Source organism: Rhinolophus sinicus, chromosome X (assembly GCF_036562045.2).
Source record: "Rhinolophus sinicus isolate RSC01 chromosome X, ASM3656204v1, whole genome shotgun sequence".
NCBI lineage: Eukaryota > Metazoa > Chordata > Mammalia > Chiroptera > Rhinolophidae > Rhinolophus > Rhinolophus sinicus.
Window position 1 is genome coordinate 95181442 of NC_133768.1, and position 26614 is coordinate 95208055.

The 26614-nt window shown below is 39.9% G+C and overlaps 1 long non-coding RNA gene across 1 annotated transcript in view; it reads left to right on the forward strand.

Annotated features, from left to right (window-relative positions):
* LOC141569759 (uncharacterized) overlaps nt 1-26290 on the forward strand; it is a 56965-nt gene extending 30675 nt beyond the window's left edge. The window contains exon 2 of the long non-coding RNA XR_012493559.1: nt 25934-26290. This is a non-coding gene — a long non-coding RNA (uncharacterized LOC141569759). The remainder of the gene's footprint in view (nt 1-25933) is intronic.
* Nucleotides 26291-26614: the final 324 nt, after the last annotated feature.

Below are 26614 nucleotides of genomic sequence, written 5' to 3' on the forward strand. Positions count from 1 at the left end.
ATTATTGATTATAATCCCCAAAACTGTGTTTCATATCCCCATGGCAATATTGTGAATACCAATTTGTGCTTTCTAATTCCCTTACTCAACAATTACTTTAAATGTAAATGCATTAAATGCTCCAATCCAAAAACATACGGTGGCTGAATGGATAAGAAAACAAGACTCATACATAAACTGCTTACTCACTTTATATTGAAAGTCACCCCAATAAATTTAATAAAATTAAATTAAAAAAAAAAAGAAAGACACACAGACTGAAAGTAGAGATAGAAAAAGATATTTCATGAAAATAAAAATGAAAAAAAAAACGTGGAGTAGCAATACTTATATTAGACAAAATAGACTTTAAATAAAAGCTATCACAGGAAACAAAGAAGGACCCAGTAATCTCATATCTGGGAATTTATTTGAAGAAACCCAAAACACCACTTTGAGGGGACGTGTTCATCTATATGTGCATTACAGCATTATTTACTGTGGGCAAGATATGAAGGCAACGTGGGTGACCCTGAATGGATGAATAGGTAAATAGTATGTGATACATATATAATGAAATATTACTCAGCCATAAAAAAGAATGAAATCTTGCCATCTGCAGCAACATGGATAGACCTAGAGGGTATTGTGCTGAATGGAAAAAGTCAGACAGAGAAAGACAAATGTCACACGATTTCACCTATAAGTAGAATCTAAAGAACAATAAAACAACAACAAAAAAAAACAGAAACAAATTCATAGATACAGAAAACATTTTGATGGTTGCCAGATGGGAGGGGGGCGGAGGGGTGGGTGAAAAGGGGCAAGGATTAAGAAGTACGAATTGGTTGTTACAAAGTAGTCACAGGGATGTCGGATATAGCGTATTATTGTAGTAACTGAGTATGGTGTCAGATGGGGACTAGATTTATTAGGGTGATAGATGGGAGGGGGTTTGGAGTTAGGGTGGAAAAGGTGAAGGGATTGAGAAATACAAATTTGTAGTTATAAAATAGTTACGGGGATGTAAAGTAAAGCATAGGGAATATAGTCAATAATATGGTAATAACTATGTATAGTGCCAAGTGGGTACTGCTCTAATCAGGGGGATCACTTTAAATTATATAAATGTGTAACTGCTATGCTGTACCCTTGAAATTAATATAAAATAATATTGAATGTCAATTGTAATTGAAAAATTTTAAAAGGGGGGAAATTTATACGGGAATAACAGATTCAGTTTTCCAGGTATAAAACAAATAAGTCTTGGGGATGTAATGTACAGCCTGGGGAATGTAGTCAATAATATTGTGACAGCATAGTACAGTGTCACCTGGTTGCTGGACTTATGATGATCACTTCTTTAGGTATATAAATGTTGAATAATTATGGTATACACCTGAAACTAATATAATATTGTAGGTTAGCTGTATTTTATTTTTTATTTTATTTTATTTTTTTAAGGTTAGCTGTATTTTAATAAAATTCTTTTAAAATTGTAAATAAATAAATAAATATAAATTTAAAAAACAGTAATAGCTCAAGGCCTGCATTTAACTAAAGGTTAAACATTACATTAAAAAACTAAAAAGACTGCATATAAATAAGTTAATAATAGTGATTGCTTTCATGGCAGGACAGGAAGCATGGTGGGTCAGAGGCAGATTTACCTTTCACTGTACAATTTTTTTTTATAGTGATTGGCAAAAATAAAAGTAAAATAAATATGTACTTGTAATGGCAAGGCTTCTTAGAATCTTTAGTGCTGATTGGCATATTAGCATTGTATGTTTCACACCGAAGGATATATAGCACATTGTAAAGATTTTCCAAAACATACTTGTCAGGGAGTATGTTGCTCACAAAATGCCATTAATATGTCTTTGATCTAGTGTTCCCTGAGTTTGGAAACATGGCTCAATAAATTAAGGTACTTTGTAGGGTATCTGGGCCTAGGGTACAGAAGAGATGGGCACAGAGGATCTCCAAAGATAAACTTGCTTTCCTTCTTAAGTTTGTCTTGAGTGGCCTTGGACTGGTCATGGTAAGTCACTTGTTTTTTTGTGTTTTTTTTTTCATTATTGGGGAAGGGGAACAGGACTTTATTGGGGAACAGTGTGTACTTCCAGGACTTTTCCAAGTCAAGTTGTTGTCCTTTCGATCTTAGTTGTGGAGGGCGCAGCTCAGCTCCACGTCCAGTTGCCGTTGTTAGTTGTTAGCTGCAGGGGGCGCAGCCCACCGTCCCTTGTGGGAGTCGAACTGGCAACCTTGTGGTTGAGAGCCCGTGCTCCAATGAACTGAGCCATCTGGCCCCCTGGGAGCTGAGCGGGAGCTCATTGACTCCATTCTAGTTGTGGAGGGTGCAGCTTGCTGGCCCATGTGGGAATTGAACCGCAGCCCTGTTGCCCAGAGTTTGCACTCTAACCAACTGAGCCACCCATCCGTCCTGGTAAGCCACTTCTTGGTTTCTCTGAAATTAGTGGACAAATGTCTGGGCCCCACATAAGTACAGCCTCTTTTAAAGCCTTCTCAGCAGGTCTAGCTATGAACAGGGACTATGTTGGGTCTAGCCCAATAAATATAGAATGAATTCTGAGGGCAAACAACTGCGCCCTCCAAACCATCTGGGACCACAATCACTTACATTATGCCCAACGACTGCAGCCAGAAGTTGTCATGGCTCCCAGGCACCTCACCAATAACCGATGATTGATGGGCATGGGGGAGGGGGAGAAACACAGCCAATGAAAATGACAAAGAAAGGATTTGTCAGTTCTCCAGTTAAGGGACATGATTGTTGGGATATTTTATAAGAATGGTAGTTAGGTCCAAGAATTTCACCAGTTTTAGATGTTGGCTGAGGGATCAAAAACAGAAGAATCCTGCCATTTCACACTTCTGTGACCTTAAATCACCCACACATTATCTGGAAAGTGACATTGACTCCAAAACCCTTTTGTTGTGCCTTTTCATGAATGTGGAATGTCATGCTTGGCTGGCACAACTAAGTTTTCAAAATTCCAAAAGATGGGATGTTTAACAATGGAGTGTTAGGTTAGTGAAATGGAATCTTTCTGACCTACTTCTGATGTTCTGATGTTTCCCATGTAATTGTCTTTGAAATTTAATTGAAATTACCATGTTTTTTACTAAGCAACACATTTGTGTCCTTGTTGGTCATGTAAGACCTACTTTATTGCCATCTGAAGCCAAGATTATATAGTAAATTCATGGATTAGCTCTGTGTGCTGCAGTCATCTATTGACTTGTGGTTCTTGGGGGAGTGGTATCTTATTCATATTTTCAAGTTCTATCTTATAATGAAGGCTCTTTGGCTTCCCATGGGTTCATAGTTGTGAAATCAGTTATGACTCCAGTGGCACTGACAATGTACTATATTTGTGAAAAGAAAATTGAGAATTTATTACCTGACGGATAAGAAATGGTTTTGACATTTAAAAACAGAAAATGCGTTTCCATATCTCTTCTAAATGATGTCTAATGTTGACATTAGCATATATATAACTCATCCAATTGTGCAAACCATTGTGTACTTATTCTTAATAGCAGTGAAAACTGTTACAATGGGGAATAATATTCCTTTAAAAGATTTCATTCCAGCCTTCTTCTTCTAGGTCCATCATATCAATTCCATAATAATTAACTTAGTTTGCTGTCATTCTACTGCAGGTAACCCTTGGAAGATATAATGAGGAACCTAGAATTAAAGTTGAAATGGATGAGTTAATAGACCTTAGTCCAAAGGTTTGCATTCACTCAGGAAAGGCTTAATGGGCAAGATTAAAAATTGGAAGATATCATTTTTTTTTTTTTTTGGTAACAAGGACCAAATCTTGCCTTAATTATCTGAAGGCACTTTTGATAAAGAAGAAAACAAAATACAGTGTTTAAGGTTTGGCAAAATCATAACATAAAATTATAATCTGCGTACTTGTGATGAGGCCAGAGGAAAATGTCATTCTACTTCAGTTTCCCCACAGTGGTTGGAGTTCGAAGAATGAAGACAAAGGGATTCAAAATTTCTACAGATGAAAGTGAGATTAGAAACCATCTCTCCATGGAAAAGACCTGGGCAAAAGGACCATATCCCATGAGGTCAGTCAGAAGACAGAAAATGAGCCACGCTCACTGAGCTCACCAACCTGTGTCAGCACCATTTGGGAAATACTGGCAGCTCCAGAGAGCTCTGTGGATTGTTGCTAAGGTGTTCTCTCTTGCTCTGGATACTAGATTGACAATAGTCACCTTGCCAAGCCGAAAACAGCATTGCAGGTAATGGGAACATGCAAAGGAAAGGAACTGTGAAAAAGTGCGTTGTGGAAATACTAAGAGAAGTTCAGTGAAACAAAGAGTATGTGACCAAAAGGGTCCCATAGGCAGTCTCACTAAATTTTAACAAGCTTCCTATGCCACACTGAGTTTGGACTTGGTTTTAGAGAAAGATAAACCATAGGGCAGTGAGAACAGTCTATAAATGGGGAAAGATTGGCAAGATGTCCTTCTCTTCTTTCCCGGGCAGTTCCAATTCATCAGTATGGACTTAGCTGAAACACTACCACCACACAATTTTGTAAGATTTTCTGACCAAGCCCACAACTCTTCATACACACATACATCACAGATTATAATACTTCTTCTTTAATGCTCACAATTCACCTTGTAATTGCCTTTATCCTGGTACCTAGGCCACTCTAGTGTTAATGAACTCTTCGTATACATGCCTGTTTCCTCAACTAAAACATGCCATCTGCTCAAGAGCAGAGAATGTGTTTTATCCACCTCTGCACATTGCATCACACATAGTAGGAATTTAATATATGTTTGTTGAATGAAAGAAATTGCTATTCTATTTGCAGACAACATAGTAGGCTCAGAGTTTGATTCTACTCCTGTAAAGAGAATGTGGCATTAAGATTTTCCTCCTTAACATGCTGGAAGAATATCACATATGTTGCTCACAACCATTGATTTCTATTCAACTGAGGTTTGTGCAAACGCTACTAAGGGGGAGTTAGGCTGATTATGTTTACAGTACATCACAGCTAATGCTTTGGTATTCAAAATCCACTGTACTTTTGCCTCATTTAGTTCTGAAAGAGAAATTAGGAGATATTCTCTCCCCTTTAAGTAATGGACATGGTAAACCAACAAAACACATTTAAAGACATGTGTATTCACTTTACATTTTTCTTAGATCAAAATTAGATGTTTCTCCTACATTAGCTCACATGATTTATGAAAGAAACTGAAGCGAGTGTCGTTAAAACTGATTAGCCTAAGTGAATAGTGATGTATATGTGGGCATGCAATTGTGATTATGATGTTAGAGAAAGTAATCTGATGATCAATGGGATAATGTAATTTTATGGCACTTCTAAAGACTTAAAGCAGAAGCCATTGGTGAAATTGTACCTGCTGATCTGAAATAGGCCCCAAATGATGACCAAGAGAACATTTGTCTTTGACTCCAGCCACTTACACAGCCTCCAGGTGGACAGTGCCCTCACGCTGCACCAGCTGCTGAGAGTCCACACTACTCCAGATCTCAGTGACAATTCTGAACCTACTAGTCTTATGCAGAAACCAGGAGACGGAAGGGAACACACAGCAGGAAGGGGAAGGAGTCTTCTTTCAGGGAGGGACAGCTCCATTTGGCAGGCCTTTCCACAGAAGCTCCCAGTTCCCAATGGAATGGGAGCTCCTTCCTCTCACTTCCTGCTCACTGTGCCCTGGATCCAGCCCTGTCCCACTTGCTCTGGGTCTTGCCACATCAATGATCCTCCTCCTCCTTGTACAGGACCCCTTTCTCAACAGTAGATCCTCTACCTCTCAGAGCTTCTCGACCTTGAAAAATCTTCTAAATGGCATCGTCCTTCCTCTCTTCTTACCTCCCCCACTAAACTAATGGGAAAAGCACCCTGCTCTTGCTCCCTCTCCTTTCTCACCGACCTCTGACTCTACTCCTCTGAGTCTGGACATAATCCAACACTTATACTGGCTTGCTTTCAAATAACACAAATGAACATCTCATTATTAAATGCCACTGCTTCTTAATTCTTCATCATATCTGACCTCTCACAAGCATTTGATGACTTCTTGAAATTCTCTGCCCACTTAGCACACCAAATATTTATCTCTCCTGGCCTCCACTTACTCTCTAACAAACCTGTCCTCCATTGTCTGCCACCTACATGTGGTCATTTTCAAGACTGTCCTCACCTTCCCTCAGACATGTCTTCTTTCCCCCTAATTTAGATGACCACCACTTTGTAGCTGACTCTCAAATCTCTGACTCTAGCCAACCATGGTGCCTCTTGCTCACGCCCACTGGCACACAGACAAAATTCCCTCTTCACCATTTACCCTATCCCTGTGCCTGGTTCACTGTAGTGCTAGGCATTTTCCATTACCGTCCAAAGCTAGTGAACCAGATAGAACCAGTCTCAACATTCAGCTCCGACACATACTTTCTGTCTGTTCTGGGACAAGTTTCTTAAACAGTGTTGACAAAAAAACATCCAGCCTAAGAGAAAGCTCGTAAGAGATAATTTGAGCCAAACTGATGACAATTGCCGGGAAGCAAAACCTCGGACAGATTGAGAAAATGCTCTGCAAAATGGCGGTTTGCAGTTTATTTTATATGTAGAATCAAAGGAGGAGTGCTACATGAAATCCTTTGATGGTAGAGTAAGGGGGAGGAAATCTCTGGGATTGAATAAAAGTAAGTTGGAGAGACAGGTACTTCTTTTACATAGGTGGGTACAGGATAGTTAATAGTTCACTTTTTACAGCACATAGAGATGGTAATCAGAGGACAAGAACAACAATGAGGAGATTCTGTAGTTTCCTGCTCTGGTGGAGGGGGGCAGGTGGGAGAAGGGATTACTCTGACATTCCAAGGGCATGTTCTTAGATGCAAGACAACAGAAAGGCTCACTTGAGGTAAAGATTGACCTTTGTCAAGGAAGCTACAGGCCAAGGATGTGAATACCGGCTTCGATCTGGTTTTAGTTAGAAATTTTATGTTCACGCCAACCCATTTGGTCAATTTCGGGCTCCTGAGCCTGTCGGGTTTAATATGTGGCCCTCTTTTTTGTCCACAACAGTCTGAGCCTTAGTTTTCCCATCTGTAGACTAATCACTGTTTCATGTGGTTGTTATGAGAATTAAAAGAATTTATGCAAATCACCTGACCCATAATAATTATCCCTTAGGTTTTTGCTATTATTGTTAATATACGCAGTAATTTTGTTTGAGTGAAAGAATGAACTATGGGGATACTTCAGGCACTGTAGCAGGAAGGTGGGAAGGGTACATGTGGTTTGAATACCTTTGAGTCCCTCACATCCTACAACATGGAGTACAGGCACCTCCTCCAAGTAGGCCAATGTGGACCAATGAAGATGACTAACCTTACAAAATATTACTTAAAAAAAATACTTGCTGCTACAGAAATCATAAGTAGCATAGTTGTATTTCAGTTTAAGCTATTTATCCACTTTAGCCTACTGTACATAAACCCCACTATGAGGTTATTACAGTTTTTGCTGATCACTTAAATGGAAAACAATTACCTTAGTGAAAATTGCACAAACAAAATGTGCTACCAAAGAAGAAAATCACCAAATCACCATTTGTTTCTCCTGAGATTAAAGCACCCTCCTCCTAAACTCAGCCAGGTTACCTTCTGGGATATAACAGGCTTTTCTCCTAAGTAACATTCTTACACAAATCAAGTAGTCATCTCCCTAAAGGACTTTTCCCCTAGTGTGAGAGGAAATCAGTACTTTGATGAGCAATCTGTCTTTGCTTCATTGACTGCCTGGTTTGTTTTTACCTAAGCCTATTTTTTAAACAAATTTTTTATTTTGCAATAATTTTATATTTACAGAGAAGTTGCTAGTTCTTGTACACCTGTCATACAGTTGCCCCTAATGTTAGCATCTTAACATAACAATGGTCCATTTGTCAAAACTAAGAAATTAACATTGGTAAATTACTATTAATTAGACTACAGACTTTACTCAGATTTCACAAGCTTTTCCGTTAATGTCTTTTTTCTATTCCAGGATCTAATTCAGAATACCATATGGCATTCAGTCATTATGACATTTTAATAAATATTTCATTAATATTGAGTAACACTAAATAATTATTGTCAAAAGGTTCTCTGCCCCATAGCAGTATATATAAAACCTGTGAAATTCAAAGTAAGTTGGGGAAAGTTGGCCAAAACGGAATTTAGACTAGTCATCCAAATAAGCAAAATTAGTTGGAAACAATTTTTACAGATAGTGTCAAATTAAAATGTTAAACACTGCTTCTTTCTCCGCCCCCATCCCAGAACATTCTCTGGTTTGGTATCTTCTGGAAAGCCGTGCTTCTGAGAAGTTGCACCTCCACATTCAAGGTTTGACTATTTATTTTGCAGCTACCTCATTCATCATAAAATTGGAAGAAACAAGGAATTGTTTTAATCCTCACTGGAAACACAACTGTCTGACCTTGAGCAATTCCATTCAACATTTCTTGGACTCACTTTCCCATCTGCAAAACTTGTGGTTTGTCAATGGCTGTCAAATGTTGGTCTGTGGATCTGTTGCATCAGAATCACCTAGAAAGCTTTGTAATGCCGATTTGCACTTCCTACACCTCTTATGAATATCTGGGCAGTTGGGCCTGAGTTTCTGTGGTCTCTCTCTCTCTCTCTCTCTCTCTCTCTCTCTCTCTCTCTCTCTCTCTCTCTCTCTCCAGGTGATGGGGATCCACAGCAGGGTCTGGGACACATTGGGATAAATAAGCTGCATGTTTCCTTGGGTTCAGAGGCAAAAGAAAGAGCCCTAGGAAGTGCCCTCTAACAGGAGGCCAGGAAAAGGGATAAGCCTCGTTGTGGAAGCAGTTGTGTGTTTCCTCGGGTTCCCAAGACCAGGTAGTTAAGAAATAACTCCTTAGTTCCTAGGTTTTTGTTGCATTCTACATGGGCATTCACTGGGTAATGCATATTTAGCCTACATACTCAAAGTGTTGGCTTCCCAAGCATTATATTTAAATTAATTTTGGGGAAAGTTGCTATAGAAGACAAGTAAGATAGATGAATGTTTTACAAATACATCAGAATTTTAGTAAATGACAACTTATCTTTGTTACATTTGAAGTTTCTGCATTGATTACTTTTCATTCCTTACCTGGGAGTGCAGAAAAATGAAAATGAAATTATTTCACATGATAAATTAATCCACTTATTTTACCTGCACTCTGCTTTTAAGAAATCCTCTTAAACATACTCTGATAGCCAAAGTAGAATAAGAAAATATTAGTAAGTTGATTTTGACTGTGATTGCTGCAACTTTCTCCATTTTAATTCATAGAAACTCAGAGCTGAAAACAGTGTAGAGATCATACAATCAAAACAGGATATATATATAATAGGGGGTGGCCAGATGGCTCAGTTGGTTAGAGTGCAAGCTCTCAACAACAAGGTTTCCAGTTCAATTTCCACATGGGTTGGTGGGCTGTGTCCCCCGCAACTAAAGATTGAAAACAGCAACTGGACTTGGAGCTGAGCTGCGCTCTCCACAACTAGATTGAAGGACAACTACTTAGAGCTGATGGGCCCTGGAGAAACACTCTGTTCCCCAATAAAATTTATAAAAAAACGAAACAAAAACAAAACCCAAAAAACAGGATATGCATAGATCAAATCATTTTATTAAATGGGGAAAACTGAAAAAAAGTCAAAATGTAGACAAAGGGCAATGACATGTGGCATTTTGACTGAATTAATAGTCCATTTACATCACATCTGTTTGAAGCACCCATTATTTCTACATTTTACAGATGAATAAACTGAGGCTCAAAAGTGCAAGGTCACAAACAGCTAGTAGGTGAAATTGGAATTCAGCCCAGGTCTGGGGCTTCCAAAATCATGCTCCAGAGATGTTCATGGAAGCCTTATTTATGACAAGAATGGAATAGAAATAGTAAAGAAGTGCTCAAATGGTCTATTGTACATCTAATCAATGTGTGCAGTCATTAAAATGGACAGACACCCTTATATCCTGCAGATAGGAGAAGAAATTGATAGAACCATTCCTGAAAGCAATTTAGCAATATGCATCAAGTGTCTTTTCAACGTTCATACTCTTTTCTCCAGTAATTCACTGTCTAGGATTTTTTTCTAAGGTAATAATTAGAAACTTGGAAAAGCCTTATTAAAAAAAAAGTATTTACTGAACTAGTACTTTAAATAATAAATAAAACTGGAAGGAAACTAAAGGTTCAAAATTTGATAATGAGTTAAATGGTGTTTTTTTTATATGCTATAGTGTCACACAAGCATTAAAATGGTGTTTTAATGACAGGAAACTGTTTATAATATTTTAAGTGAGAAAAGCATGATCATACTATTGTGTGTACATTATGATCACAATTTTGTTGAAAGAAAAATGTGTACTTTTTTTAAAAAAAAAAAGACTGACAGGAAATATATTTTAAAATGTCTTAAAAATGAAAAAAGCATGAAAGTGGTTCTCTCTGCATGGTAAAATTAGAGTTTATTCTTTATTATTTCCTTTGTGCCTTTCTGAATTTCAGATTCCCTTTAGTAAGAAACAAACCACTTTTATAATCAGAAAGAATATAATGCCATTTCTTAAAAGAAGTGAAAAATTCAGGTTACAAAAATAAATAACATAGAGAATGCCACAATATGTCAAGTAAAAACAGAAAAATTGCACACACAGTAGAGTTTATGAAAATACATATATAAATATATGTACTTATATTTATATATAAATATATAACAGATGAAAATACAACAAATATTAAAAATATTTGTGTTTGGGCCGGTCCGGTGGCTCAGGCAGTTAGAGCTCCGTGCTCCTAACTCCGAAGGCTGCCGGTTCGATTCCCACATGGGCCAGTGGGCTCTCAACCACAAGGTTGCCAGTTCAATTCCTCGACTCCCGCAAGGGATGGTGGGCAGCGTCCCCTGCAACTAAAATTGAACACAGCACCTTGAGCTGAGCTGCCTCTGAGCTCCCGGATGGCTCAGTTGGTTGGAGTGCGTCTTCTCAACCACAAGGTTGCCGGTTCGACTCCCGCAAGGGATGGTGGGCTGTGCCCCCTGCAACTAGCAACGGCAACTGGACCTAGAGCTGAGCTGCGCCCTCCACAACTAAGACTGAAAGGACAAATTGAAGCTGAATGGCACCCTCCACAACTAAGATTGAAAGGACAACAGCTTGACTTGGAAAAAAGTCCTGGAAGTACACACTGTTCCCCAATAAAGTCCTGTTCCCCTTCCCCAATAAAATCTTAAAAAAAAAAAAAAAAAAAAAAGGCAACAAAAGAACAAGACAAACAAATGAGAAACAGAAACTCATAGACACAGACAATGGTTTGGTGGTTGCCAGAGGGTAAGGGGGTGGGGGTGGGGGTGGGGGGTGGGGGGTGGGAGATGAGGGTAAGGGGGATCGAATATATGGTGATGGAAGGAGAACTGACTCTGGGTGATGAACACACAATAGGATTTATAGATGATGTGATACAGAATTGTACACCTGAAATCTATGTAATTTTACTAACAATTGTCACCCCAATAAATTTAATAAAATAAAATAAGAATAAAAGTATTTGCGTTTGGATGGAAAAAGTAAAGTGGATTTCTTCTATCCTTGTCCATTTTTTAAAAAATCTCATTCATTACCATGATTTTAAAAATAATGTTTAAAACTTTCTCCATCTTCCCCTCCCAATAAGTCCCATGACAACCTAGGGTTTTTGTGGGTAAGAACACACAAACTATATAATCAAACACACATGTACTCCAATCTTGGCTCTGAAATTTACTAGCTGTGTATCTTTTGGCAAACAGCTTAACTTCTCTGAGAAATAACATAGCACCTAACTCCTCAGATTAACGTGAGCTTGAGGGAAGATGAGATGCTAACTGCTTATCATAGAGCCTATCAGAGTCACTAAAAGGGCTTTCTGGCCTTTAGAGTAGGGCACATGATGATCTGGGGTTTTCACTAGCATATCTTCAGCTTCATTCTTAGTCTTAGTCTAACTTCACCAGGCCTCAGAAAGATGGGGGTAAGGTTGGCAGGTCCTCTGGCCACTGTATATAGCATGAGGAAAATATTCCAGAGTGTGGACAGGGGAACTTGGAGGAAAATGTGTTCTTGTCAGTTTGGCTAATGATCTATCCCACGCTGAATGTCTGTGTAGTTGGTAGCTGTCCTCTAGTGAATTTCCACTTTGATCAGTGTGCTCAACCTCTGGTTATTAAACTTCAACTCGAAGACGTGTCTGTTTGTTTTTATCAATGTCTGCCCCTCTTCTGTGTGGATGTGCTCAGACAGGTCATTTAGAGGCACACACAAAGATACACACAGGAATGCACCCCAATATCTTCCTGCTGGCCTTCCTTGCTATCTGATGATTCATAATTAAATTAATCTGGTGGGTCAACTCCACACTCTCCTAAAATGAAGTATTTACTCTTATACTCAATTACATATCAATGTCATTACTTTGATACGGATTTCCTCTCATCTGATATCATGGAACAAGGTCTAGGGTAAAGTGACTTGTGAAGACAAAAGATATTTTCAAAATTTGTGACACCTGACTGACTGTAGCCTAAGTGTACAGTCAAAGGTAGAGAAATGAAGGACTCAAGGAGACTGCACAGCTCTATGGTAGTCAAGCACAGCTGCATTGACATTCATTGCCTTCAGCTCTAAAATGGCTCAGAAGTACAGGCCTTCTCCACCTCGGAAACCATCACCCTATTTTTATTTTTTAATTTTATTTATTTATTTATGTTTAAAGATTTTATTGGCGAAGGGGAATAGGACTTTATTGGGGAACAGTGTGTACTTCCAGGACTTTTTTTTCCCAAGTCAAGTTGTTGTCCTTTCAGTCTTAGTTGTGGAGGGTGCCGTTCAGCTTCAACTTGTTGTCCTTTCAGTCTTAGCTGTGGAGGGCGCAGCTCAGCTCCAGGTCCAGTTGCCGTTGTTAGTTGCAGGGGGCGCAGCCCACCATCCCTTGTGGGAGTCGAACCCACAACCTTGTGGTTGAGAGGACGCCGTTCCAACCAACTGAGCCATCCAGGAGCTCAGCGGCGGCTCTGCTCAAGGTGCCATGTACAATCTTAGTTCGCAGGGGCAGAGCCCACTATCCTGTGCAGGACTTGAGGAGTTGAACCTGCATCCTTGTGGTTGAGAGCCCACTGGCCCATTGGGAATCGAACCGGTAGCCTTTGGCATTAGGAGCGTGGAGCTCCGACTGCCTGTCCTGGCCGGCTCCATCACCCTAATTTTAGAATCAGTGGAAACGAGTCATTCAGAAAACACGGTCTTGATCAGTCACACGTGGACTCCAAGTCAGAATCCACATGTTAGCTATGGAACCTCAAAGAATATTACTTGAGATGATGATATCGTCTACAAATAGGTGATGTAATGATTAAGTGAGATGCTACAAATAGTGAACAGTACAGAACCAGGCACAAAAAACAAAACAACAAAAAAATACACACCTCAATAAATGGGAACAGTTATTACTCTACTCCTTGAGGTCATTCATATTCCTAAAGATTTCTACACTTCCAAAACTCCTTGCTCTCATGGAAAACAAACACACAAGTTTCTCCCTGACCTGTGGAAGTTGACAGTGCATAGAAATACTAGCAACATCAATTCCATCTCTGTGTGCTCCTGTGTGGGAACAGAGTCCCAGAGGGCAGTGTCCAGGCTCTGGCCTCACGTGGAAAGGTGCTGGCTCGGTTATTAGATGGCCATCAGCTATAATCAGATGGCCATTAGCTATAACTAGTTGGCCATCAACTGTAACCAATTAGCCATTAGCCACTGATATAACTGCCGTGGCTATGTTAGGGGGTTGAATGGTTGGCAGAGAAGCGGACGGCAGGTTGCAGATTGTGTGGCTCCTGCTTCCTGTGTCTCGGCCAGCCGCCAGAGAGAATATAGCGGTATGACTCCCCTATCTATGGCTCCATTGGTGTTCCTTTTTGGCCTCAAAATATCCTGCGTTTTTGTGCAGGGAGAAGGGATCAGACTCCGCATGACACCCTCATGACACCCTGGTTTTCTGAGACCATCGTTACCTTAAACAACATAACTCTCATACAGAGTAAGGTTAAGGGAAGACACCACACATGTGGCCAACTTCTCCCATCTGCTGGGAGCCAGTGGAGCTGGGCATTGCAAGCTCTATCTGAACTGTGACAAAGATTCATTACCAGACTGTCCTTACAAGCTTGAGAAGGTATTCTGAAATGGAGCAGGTTAATAATGATACCCCAAATGTAAACCCCAAATCTCACTGCCCATCTATCTGTTCAATTAATCCCTCAGACCCTTACAGAATCCTCAGCATCCAGAACAGAATTTCAGAGAATTTCTGGGGAAAGGGGCACACACTATGGGGACACTATGCTGGGTGTTGCATAGGTGAGTATAGCTAGGTAAGAGTGAGTCACAGCCCAATGCGTGAGCCATTCCTTAATACTGAGAGGATAACAATAGGGATATAAGTAAAGTTCCAGCTGTTATGGAAGACCAGGACACAAAACATTTCAGCTTAGGCCCCTCTAGCCTGGATGGAAGAATAGAGCTTCTGACACCTGCAGCCCAAGATCTTTATGAAATCCCAGGGAGAGACCCATGCCCAATCACCCAGTGTGGCACATCTTCAGGCAGAACTGAGTGGCAGTCTTGCTTTCCTTTTCCATTGTGGGGACAGAGCCCCAGAAAGAAGTTTCCAGGCTCTCGGCCTCACATAGACAGGTGCTGGCTCAGGTAGTAAATGGCCATCAACTGTGATTGCATGGCCATCAGTTGTGGCTAGTTGGCCGTCAGCTGTAACCAGTGAGCCATTGGCCACTAATACAACTGCTGTGGCTACGCTAGCAGAGAATGGGGGCTAGCAAGAAGATGGTGGCTGGGCTGGCAAGCACGGATGGCGGTTTGTGGACAGTATGGATCCAGCCTCCAGTGAGAGTATAGTGCCTCCAGTGAGAATATACTAGTATGACTCCCCTACCTATGGCTCCGCGGGTGTTCCTTTTTGGCCTCACCATATCCTGCGTTCTCTTGTGGGGAGCGGGAGCAGAGACACTGCAGGCCACCCTGCATGACAAATGGCGCAGCGAGCAGGGTCTCCCGCATGACATCCATGGCGGAAATTTCTTTTAAAAGAATTTAAAAAAAAATTTTATGGGGAATATTGGGGGACAGGGTGTTTCTCCAGGGCCCATCAACTCCAAGTCGTTGTCCTTCAGTCTAGTTGTAGAGGGCACAGCTCAGCTCCAAGTCTAGTCGCCGTTTTCTTTTTTTTTAATTAAATTTATTGAGGTGACAATTGTTAGTAAAATTACATAGATTTCAGGTGTACAATTCTGTATTACATCATCTATAAATCCCATTGTGTGTTCATCACCCAGAGTCAGTTCTCCTTCCATCACCATATATTCGATCCCCCTTACCCTCATCTCCCACCCCCCAACCCCCACCCCCTTACCCTCTGGCAACCACTGAACTATTGTCTGTGTCTATGAGTTTCTGTTTCTCATTTGTTTGTCTTGTTCTTTTGTTGTTTTGGTTTATATACCACATATCAGTGAAATCACATGGTTCTCTGCTTATCTGTCTGACTTATTTTGCTTAGCATTACACTCTCAAGATCCATCCATGTTGTCACTAAAGTTCCTATATCATCTTTTCTTACCGCCGAATAGTATTCCATTGTGTATCTATACCACAACTTCTTTATCCATTCATCTATCGAAGGACATTCTGGTTGTTTCCATGTCTTGGCAAACAAAGCTGCAATGAACATTGGAGCACACGTGTCTTTATCTCTAAATGTTTTCAGATTTTTGGGTAGATACCCAGGAGAGGATTGCTGGGTCATATGGCAATTCTATTCGTAATTTTTGAGGAACCTCCACACTGCCTTCCATAACGGCTGCACCAGTCTGCATTCCCACCAACAGTGTATGAGGGTTCCTTTTTCTCCACAGCCTCTCCAACATTTGTTACTATTTGTCTTGTTGATGATAGCCATTCTGACTGGGGTGAGGTGATATCTCATTGTGGTTTTGATTTGCATTTCTCTGATGATTAGTGATGTTGAGCATTTTTCATATGTCTATTTGCCATTTGTATGTCCTCTTTGGAGAAATGTCTCTTCAAGTCCTCTGCCCATTTTCAATTGGGTTGTTTGTTTTTTGTTGTTGAGTTGCATGAGTTCCTTGTATATTCTGGATACTAGCCCCTTATCGGAGGCACTGTTTGCAAAAATCTTCTCCCATTCAGTTGGTGGCCTATTTATTTTGTCAATGGTTTATTTTGCTGTGCAGAAGCTTTTAAGTTTCATATAGTCCCATTCGTTTATTTTAGCTTTTACTTCCATTGCCTTTGGAGTCAAGTTCATAAAATGCTCTTTGAACCCAAGGTCCATAAGTTTAGTACCTATGTTTTCTTCTATGCAGTTTATTGTGTCAGGTCTTATGCTTAAGTCTTTGATCCATTTTGAATTAACTTTGGTACATGGTGACAAATAGCAGTCCAGTTTCATTCTTTTGCGTGGCTATCCAATTCTCCCAGCACCATTTATTGAAGAGGCTGTCTTTGCTCCATTGTATGTTTTAGCTTCTTTGTCAAAAATTATCTGTCCATATTTATGTGGTTTTATTTCTGGGTTCTCAATTCTATTCCATTGGTCTATGTGTCTGTTTTCTGCCAATACCATGCTGTTTTGATTATTGTAGCCCTGTAGTACAAGCCAAAGTCAGGAAGTGTGATACCTCCATTATTGTTCTTTTTCTTAAGATTGCTTTGGCTATTCGGGGTCTTTTGTGGTTCCAAACAAATCTGATGATTTTTGTTCTATTTCTTTAAAATATGCCATTGGGATTTTGATGGGGATTGCATTGAATCTGTATATTGCTTTGGGTAATATGGCCATTTTAACTACGTTGATTCTTCCAATCCATGAGCACGGAATGTCTTTCCATTTCTTTGTGTCTTCTTCAATTTCTTTCAAAAATGTCTTATAGTTTTCAGCATATAGGTCTTTCACATCCTTCGTTAAGTTTATTCCTAGGTATTTTATTCTTTTTGCTGCAATTGCAAAAGGAATTGTTTTTGTATTTCTTTTTCTGAGATTTCATTGTTGGTATATAGGAAGGCAATGGACTTTTGTGCGTTGATTTTGTAGCCAGCAACTTTACTGTATTCGTTGATTGTTTCTAATAGCTTTTTGGTGGAGTCTTTAGGGTTTTCTATATATATAGCATCACGTCATCTGCAGAGTGATAATTTAACTTCTTCATTCCCAATTTGGATGCCTTTTATTTCTTTCTCTTGCCTGATTGCTCTGGCAAGGACTTCCAACACGATGTTGAAAAGCAGAGGTGATAGGGGACATCCCTGTCGTGTTCCTGAACGTAGAGCAAAGGGCTTCAGTTTTTCTCCATTAATTATGAGATTAGCAGAGGGCTTGTCATATATGGCCCTTATTATGTTAAGGTATTTTCCTTCTATACCCATTTTATTAAGTGTTTTAATCATAAGTGGATGTTGTATCTTGTCAAATGCTTTTTCTGCATCAATTGATATAATCGTATGATTTTTGTCCTTATTTTGTTTATGTGATGTATCACATTGATGGATTTCGTATGTTGAACCATCCTTGTGCCCCGGGGATGAACCCCACTTGGTCGTGATGAATAATCATTTTAATGCATTGTTGTATTCGATTTGCTAGAATTTTATTTAGGATTTTTGCATCGGTATTCATCAGAGATATTGGTCTGTAGTTTTCATTTTTTGTGCTGTCCTTACCAGGTTTTGGTATCAGGGTAATGTTGGCCTCATAAAATGAGTTAGGGAGTACTGTCTCTTCTTCAATTTTTGGAAGAGTTTGTGCAGAATTGGTATTAGATCCTCTTTGAAGGTTTGGTAGAATTCACTAGTGAAGCCATCTGGTCCCGGACTTTTGCTTTTGGGAAGGTTTTGGATGACTGATTCAATTTCGTTACTGGTGATCGGTCAGTTTAGATTTTCCAGTTCTTCATGTTTCAGCCTTGGAAGGCTATATGTTTCTAAGAACTTGTCCATTTCTTCTAGGTTGTTGAATTTGGTGGCATATAGTCCTTCATAGTATTCTTGGATGATCCTTTGTATTTCTGTGGTGTCCGTGATAACTACCCTTTTATGTTTCTGATTTTATTAATCAGTGTCTTCTCTCTTTTTATCTTAGTAAGTCTAGCCAAGGGTTTGTCAACTTTTTTAATCTTTTCAAAGAACCAGCTCTTTGTCACATTAATTTTTTCTATTGACTTTTTGTTCTCTATTTCATTTAGTTCTGCTCTAATTTTTTTATTTCCTTTCTTCTGCTGACCTTGGGTTTTACTTGTTCTTCTTTTTCTAGTTCTTTAAGGTGTAACATGAGGTTATTTATTTGGGAGTTTTCTTGTTTCTTGAGATAGGCCTGTAATGAGATAAATTTCCCTCTTAAAACTGCTTTCGCTGCATCCCAAAAATTTTGGTAGGATGTATTTTCATTGTCATTTGTTTCTATGTATCTTTTGATCTCTCCTCTAATTTCTTCTTTGACCCAGTCCTTCTTTAAAGTATGTTGTTTAATCTCCATGTATTTGTGTTTTTTCCCGCTTTCTTTTTACAGTTGATATCCAATTTCAAAGCCTTGTGATCAGAGAATATGCATGGTATGATTTCAATCTTCTTAAATTTGTTGAGACTGATTTTATGTCCCAATATATGGTCTATCCTTGAGAATGTTCCATGTACACTAGAAAAGAATGTATAGTCTGATGTTTTAGGATGAAGTGCTCTATAAATGTCAATTATGTCCATTTCATCTAATGTGTCATTTAGGGCTACTATTTCGTTATTTATTTTCTGTTTGGATGATCTATCCATAGCTGTCAATGATGTATTTAAGTCCCCTAGTATAATTGTGTTTTGGTCAATTTCTCCCTTTAGTTCTGTTAGTAGTTGCTTGGTGTATTTCGGTGCTCCCTGATTGGGGGCATAAATATTGATGACTGTTATGTCTTCTTGTTGTACAGTCCCTTCACCATTATGAAATGTCCATCTTTGTCTCTTGTTATCTTTTCACCTTGAAGTCTGTTTCATCTGATATCATTATGGCTACACCTGATTTTCTCTGGGTACCATTTGCTTGGAGTGTCAATTTCCACCCTTTCACTTTGAGTCTATGCTTGTCCTTGTAGCTGAGATGTGTCTCTTGGAGACAGCATATGGTTGGGTTTAGTTTTTTGATCCAATCTGCTACTCTGTGCCTTTTTATTGGTGAGTTCAGTCCATTTACATTTAGGGTGATTATTGATATGTGAGGATTTCCTGTCATTCTATCTTTAGTTTTCTGGTAAGGCTGTGTCTCCATTGTTTCTTTGCGTTTTTGTTGTTGTCTATTATTTCTGTGTGGTGGTATTCTATGATGTTTCCCTCTGTTTCTTCTTTTATTTCAGTATATATTTCAGTTCTGGATTTATTTTGAGTGGTTACCCTTAAGTTTATGTAAAACAAAGTTTGATATTTAGAGTATTCCATTTTCTTCAGGACGCTTACTTTCTCCATTCCCATATTCCGGTTCAGGCCTTTACTCTCCCCTTTTTTGAGTTTTGGTTGCCACAAATTGTCCCTGTTGATGGTGGTTGAATAGCCTCCTTTAGTATTTCTTGTAGTGCAGGTCATGTATTAGAAAATTCCCTCAGCTTCTGTATGTCTGGAAAGGTCTTTATTCCTCCTTCATATCTAAAGGATATCTTTGCTGGATATATTATTCTTGGCTCATGATTTCTCTCTTTCAAAAGTTTGAATATTTGGTTCCACTCCCTCCTGGCTTATAGAGTTTCTGCTGAAAAATCTGATGATAATCTAATGGGCTTTCCTTTGTAAGTTACCGTCTTCTTTTCCCTGGCTGCCTTGAGGATTCTTTCTTTGTCGTTGATTTTAGACAGCTTCAATACAATGTGCCTTGGAGAAGGCCTGTTGGGATTGAGGTAACTAGGTGTTCTATTTGCTTCTTGGATTCGAGGGTCCAGTTCGGTCCACAAATGTGGGAAGTTCTCATCGACAATTTGTTTGAATATATTCTCTGTTCCCTTCTCTCTTTCTTCTCCTTCTGGTATGCCCATTATTCTTATATTGCTCTTTCTGATGGAGTCAGAAAGTTCTTGTAGAGTTCTTTCATCTCTTTTAAGTCTCAAGTCTCTTTCTTCTTCTATCTGTGTCATTTCCAGGTTTCTATCTTCGATGTCACTGATTCTTTCCTCCATCTGGTCCACTCTACTACCTAAGCTGGTTATTTCATTCTTAATTTCTTCTATTGAATTCTTAATCTCCAGAAATTCTATTTGGTTCTTTTTAAAATTTCAATCTCTTTCGTAAAATGCTCATGCTGTTCTTTGATTGTGTTTCTGAGTTCATTTAACTGCCTATCTGTGTTTTCTTGTATCTCGTTGAGTTTTTTCAGAACTGCCATCTTGAATTCTCTGTCACTTAAGTCACATATTTCTGTATCTTTAAGTGCCTTCTCTGGAGATTTTTCACTTTCTTTCTGAGCTATCTTGTTGCCTTGGTTATTCATGGCGATTACTGGTTTACTATTTCTCTTCCTAGACATCTACAGGAGTGACTTCTGCAACAGGTTGATAGGAAGAGGTCTTTCTTTTGTTTTCCAGTACTTGTTGGTAGAATGTTTTACTTTTTCTCCGACTGCAGGCTTTTCTTTTTCCTCTCTCACAAGGTAGTGCTATGTTTTCTCTGCACTATTCCAGCTTCTCACACAATGGGGGGATTCCCTGGGAGACGGGCTTCTCCTCTGTTAATAGTTCGTCTAGGTCACAGGGCGCAGTGTCCCGGTGGGTATGCGGAGAGCTTTTGATGTTCCAAAGCTCTTCCAGCTCCTGATTCAGAGCCCGTATGTTTCAGCAGTTCTGTTTACTCCTGCAGGGATCCGCCCAGATAGGTGGGGCCAGGGGCGGGGTGAGCTGTGAGAGGTGGCCCAGAGCAATGGCGGCAACCACCACCACAGCCGGTCCTGCTTCCACAGCTCTCTCCCCTTTGCCGGAACTAGTTGGGCTGTGGATTTGTGTTTGTGGGCCACAGTTCTCAAATATAGCAAATTTTCTGTTGTTTTGATCTGACACTGCTACTGTTTCGCTTCTAGCACCGGGCAGGTGGGGGCGGGGCGAGCTCTGGGAGGGGAGGGAGGGGGCAGCTAGTCTCAGTGCCTAAGGCTCCGTTCTCTGCTCGGCAGTGCGGGCTTAAACCACCGTTTTCAGCCTTTTTCCCTCAGTCTTTTCTCCGAGGTCTCTGCCGTGAGCGTTGGGTTCAGCCGTGTTATATGCTGTCCCCTCAGCCCTGTGGAGCCCTGGCAGAGCCCTAGCGGTCCGAGTTCTTCCCTCTCCCGCAGCTGCGGTAGTTCCGGGAAGCAGCGAGCTGGGAGCAGTGAGCTAGGTCTGAATCCTGCGCCCTCGGGGCTCTGTCTCCGCGCACTTCTCACTTTCCTCCTCCCCCTGCTCGCGAATCTCCCACCTGTAGGTGATTTCAGTCGGTAATGGGCCTCTTCGTCTTGCCTGTCTGCTGTGCAGGGAGTCCTTTGTGGAGTTTTTGTTGTTCGATTCTTTGTAAATTCCAGGGGAGCTTTACAGAGGCTCACCTCATGCCGCCATTTTTCCGGAATCCTAGTCGCCGTTTTCAATCTTTTGTTGCAGGGGGTGAAGCCCATCATCCCATGGAGTAATTGAACCGGCAACCTTGTTGACAGCTCAACCCTGTTGACAGCTCATGCTCTGGCTGCCCCTCTGGAAGCTCAGCTGCAGCTCATTGTCTTCAACCTAATTGTGGAGGGTGCGGCTCACTGGCCCATGTATGAATCGAACTGGCAACCCTGTTGTTTAGGACTCGTGCTCTAACCAACTGAGCCATCCGACTGGCCCATGTTGGAAAATTTTAATGACCACAATGATAAGACTATTTGACGAATGTTTAAACCATGGCATGCTGTACAGAGAACATGCAATTTTATTTAACTGGAAACTTTATGCAAGTAGTAGAAAGAGTATTAATTTTTAAAGAACAAACAATGCCAAAAATAATCTTCCACTAACTTATCTCTTTGCATTCTGCCCTTACTGTGACGTTATCAGACCAGGCAGTGTGGTACAATGAGATGCTCCAGACTCAAGGGACCAATGTTCAACTGCAGGCTTGACCAGGAGCTAACAGTGTGCCTATTGCTTCCAGTCCATGTTTTCATGACTTTTGGACTGATCTGCTGTGCTATTGTGGGTTTGCCATTCCCCTAGCAGGGGCAGAAGATGACCCTACCACTGCCACTATCTCCAAATATGTATTTGTGGCCTTCATGAAGTAGTCAAAAGGACCACTTCTCATAGGGAGGTATTAGATTACCTACTAACTTTTTTTTTTTACCTTAACAAAGGAGATAACTTCAACCCTTGCCTGAAGACCCCACACCTTGTCCCCAAATCTCTGCCCTCAATGCATCAGTTTAACTCAGAGCTCTGCTCTGAAATATTGGATGATATACTTGGCAGAACTACAAGCTTCCTTGATCATCCTTGTAATTACTGTAAATAATAAAAATCTGTAAGTGGGAGCTTTACAACAACAAATGATTACAAAAACATAATTATTTTATAAAATATAAAAACAAACAAACCCCAAACAACAATCATGCTTCAAAGGCACAGGAAAAAGTGTAGCTCAGGAGAATTCAACAGTAGGTCTTCTAAATAGTGTTCTCTTTAATAAAAGAGCATTAACAAGACTTAGCAGGCTATCACTCAGTCTTGTGGTCTAGTTCCAAATTCCAAAATTAATAGCCCAAATGCTGAGATTGATTCAACTAAGGTAAGGTATCAGTGACACAGAAAACAGAAGGATGTGGGAAGGTCTCAGAGAAAAGGTACCTGCTGAACAGATCAATCAGCATGAGACTACTGCCTTCCACTGTGTAGGACACAAATACAGTATGTACATATTTTGACATCTCCTCATATGTAAAATTCCAAGTTTCTTTGTGTAAGTATAAGTACACATATTATAAGCAGTGAAAACAGCACAATGTCCAAACTAAGGCCAAATAAAAAAGCATAGCACCCCAAGGACTGATGTCATGAAATCTCCTTGAGTTGACATCTTCTAGGTGAAGATCATGGCTTCTGCAGAACTCTTGTGATTCTTTAGATTTAGAAACCTAAAGACTAAATGTTAACCTTAAACACCACCAGTGCAAAATATTACATACAAATTGAAGAATCAAGGCAAAACAATTATGTAGAACTGAGATAAAAAAAAACCATAGGCAATCAGGGACATGGCTGGGGGTGGATGGGATTAAGGTTGAGACTATAACAAAAGCCAAAGGAAATGACTTTAAAATAGCTAACAATTTCAAACTGCAGGGCCCGCCAGAATAATCAGCCCAGGTGCAGGGGGCCAATCAGCTCTGACTCAGAGGCATTAATAGTTCCCAGTGTAGCCTGCTTGTGGGGCATTCCGCTTTCAGATCCACCCTCTCTCCGGAGAGTTTTTCTCTTGCTCTTTACAATAAAACTCTACTGCTTAAACCTTGCCTCTCCGATCTGCATCCCCATTCTTTGGCAGCTGCGAGATCACGATCCCGGGAACACACCAAACACACCAAGATCCTGTATCAGAAACTACAAATGGCATTTCCCATTTCCTCAAGTAGAAACATTCTTCCCCTTCAAATCTGCAATCTAAAAACATTTGAGGGGGTTTCTGTTTCTCATTTGTTTGTCTTGTTCTTTTGTTGTTTTTGGTTTATATACCACATATCAGTGAAATCACATGGTTCTCTGCTTTTTCTGTCTGACTTATTTCGCTCAGCATTACTCTCTCAAGATCCATCCATGTTGTCACAAATGTTCCTATATCATCTTTTCTTACCGCTGAATAGTATTCCATTGTGTATATATACCACAACTTCTTTATCCATTCATCTATCGAAGGACATTTTGGTTGTTTCCATGTCTTGGCCACCGTAAACAAAGCTGCAATGAACATTGGAGCACACGTGTCTTTATCTCTAAATGTTTTCAGATTTTTTGGGTACATACCCAGGAGAGGGATTGCTGGGTCATATGGCAATTCTATTCGTAATTTTTTGAGGAACCTCCACACTGCTTCCATAATGGCTGCACCAGTCTGCATTCCCACCAACAGTGGATGAGGGTTCCTTTTTCTCCACAGCCTCTCCAACACTTGTTACGATTTGTCTTGTTGATGATAGCCATTCTGACTGGGGTGAGGTGATATCTCATTGTGGTTTTGATTTGCGTTTCTCTGATGATTAGTGATGTTGAGCATTTTTTCATATGTCTATTTGCCATTTGTATGTCCTCTTTGGAGAAATGTCTCTTCAGGTCGTCTGCCCATTTTTCAATTGGGCTGTTTGTTTTTTTGTTGTTGACTCTGGGTGGTGAACACACAGTGGGATTTATAGATGGTGTAATACAGAATTGTACACCTGAAATCTATGTAATTTTACTAACAATTGTCACACCAATAAATTTAATTAAAAATAAATAAATAAATAAATAAATAAATAAATAAACATTTGAGGGGGACCACTCATCTGTAATCGTGGGGATTCAATTCTCACTTCTAACCCGTTTCCCAAATCCATCTATTCTAGGTCCTAGAGAAGCAAAGTTACCTAGATCTGGGCTAAAACTGTCTTCTACATCTTGTAGTCTCCAATCTGATACTAGAGTAGAGTCTACAACAGGCCTTTCCAGTATTCTGTAAGGCTGCTGTATCTGACTAATGGGGGAGATTGAGAAAATCAGTGAATCTCATGGGCATCAAGGCAGTGCTGCTGTTCTTTGGTCAACTTGATAAGAAGAAGTACAGGTCTTATCAACATTTCAATTTGATAAGAAACAGCAAGTTGATAAGAAGTGAATATGAATGTGAAAGAAGAGACAAGAGAAGCTCAGACATCCAACCCAAATACAAAATATTAGGTGGCCTGCCTGGCAGCAGTCAGTAATTCTTATGCTGCGATACTGGAGTAAGCACAATAGGCTGAGAGGGCAAACCCAAATACATCTAGAGGAGATCATTCAAATTGCCATTATATGTCACATACATGTGTATATGTCACATAGAGAAAAAGCAATTAAATTACACCCACATCAGCCATCCTACAACCCACTAAGGGCTTCAGTGATGTTTGAATTAGTTCAAAATCCAATAAAATGCACAAATACAATACAGTAGCTCATGAGTAGATAAGAGTTAATGGAATAACAAATTACATATCAAAATCATGGGGGATCCCACTTATAATTCTTTCCTTTTAACTACTGGCAAAGGCACCCTGAAATTGGCTCAGGAATGTAGCAGTATCCAGGTGCCCCCCACTGGCAACCCAATAGCACAGGCAGTCTGACAAAGAAGAAAATTGGCCTCCTTCAAGAAAGACCCTCAAAGGAAACAAATTACCAGCACAAAACATCATCTTAGTCACACTGCCCACTTCAGATGCTTACATTTTAGGGGCAAAGAGAGCCCCCATGGCTTATACTTGACCTCCCTACCGTGGTGGCCTTTGTTCCATGGGTCAGGAAGCCAAGGTGAATTTTGACAAATGCTTCATATGCAGTTACTTGTTAGTTTCTATTATGCCTTAGATTATATCAGGGAACAAGATTACTGTTTAGACAGGGGGATTGTAATGGTGGCACTAAATCTTCTATTTTGAGATTTGAACCTCTGGTATAATTTGAATTAACAAGTGTAATTTTGCTTGGGAGTTTTTGAAAGCTTTCTTTTCTTTGCCTCCTTCCCGCCAGGCCTTAATGATTCTGCTTGCTGTACATTTACTATGCAGACCAGTTTCAACGGTTCTGTTTACTTCAGCCACGGAGGCTCTGTGACTTGGGAGATCCTGGCTCCAACTTAAATCTACATAACATATGCAAAAGTTGCTATAACCAGTTTAACCCACTCCAACGGACAAAGCTGACAAAGCGGAACTCAATAGAAAATTCCACTACAGGCGGAAGCAATTTACATCCTGGTTAGAAAATATAAAACTTGAGACAAAACAAAGACTCAAAGACTCAACGCAGTAGTTGGCAGTAATTTCCAACAGACTGCACCCAGCCAACCCTTCTCTTACTTTAATAAATCTTCCTTCTTTATTTCTACTTAACTCATCAATTCTTTCACGACCCGCGAGCGAGCAGCCACAACAATTACAACAAACATAAAACATATTTGCATATTTGAAGGAACCTCAAACTCCATCCAGGTAAGTGATTCTAAATGCACTTTGGGTCTTCTATTCCTTGACAGCCAGATATATGTAAAAAGAGCTTCAACCCAGAAATATTCACAAATACAACAATTGCATATACAGTAATATCTTGGTCTTTTTAATATCTCCATTGACGAATATTTCGGTTTACGAACGCCGTAAATTTTATGGATCTATGGTATCATTAAATAGTAAAATTCATGCTAAATTTACA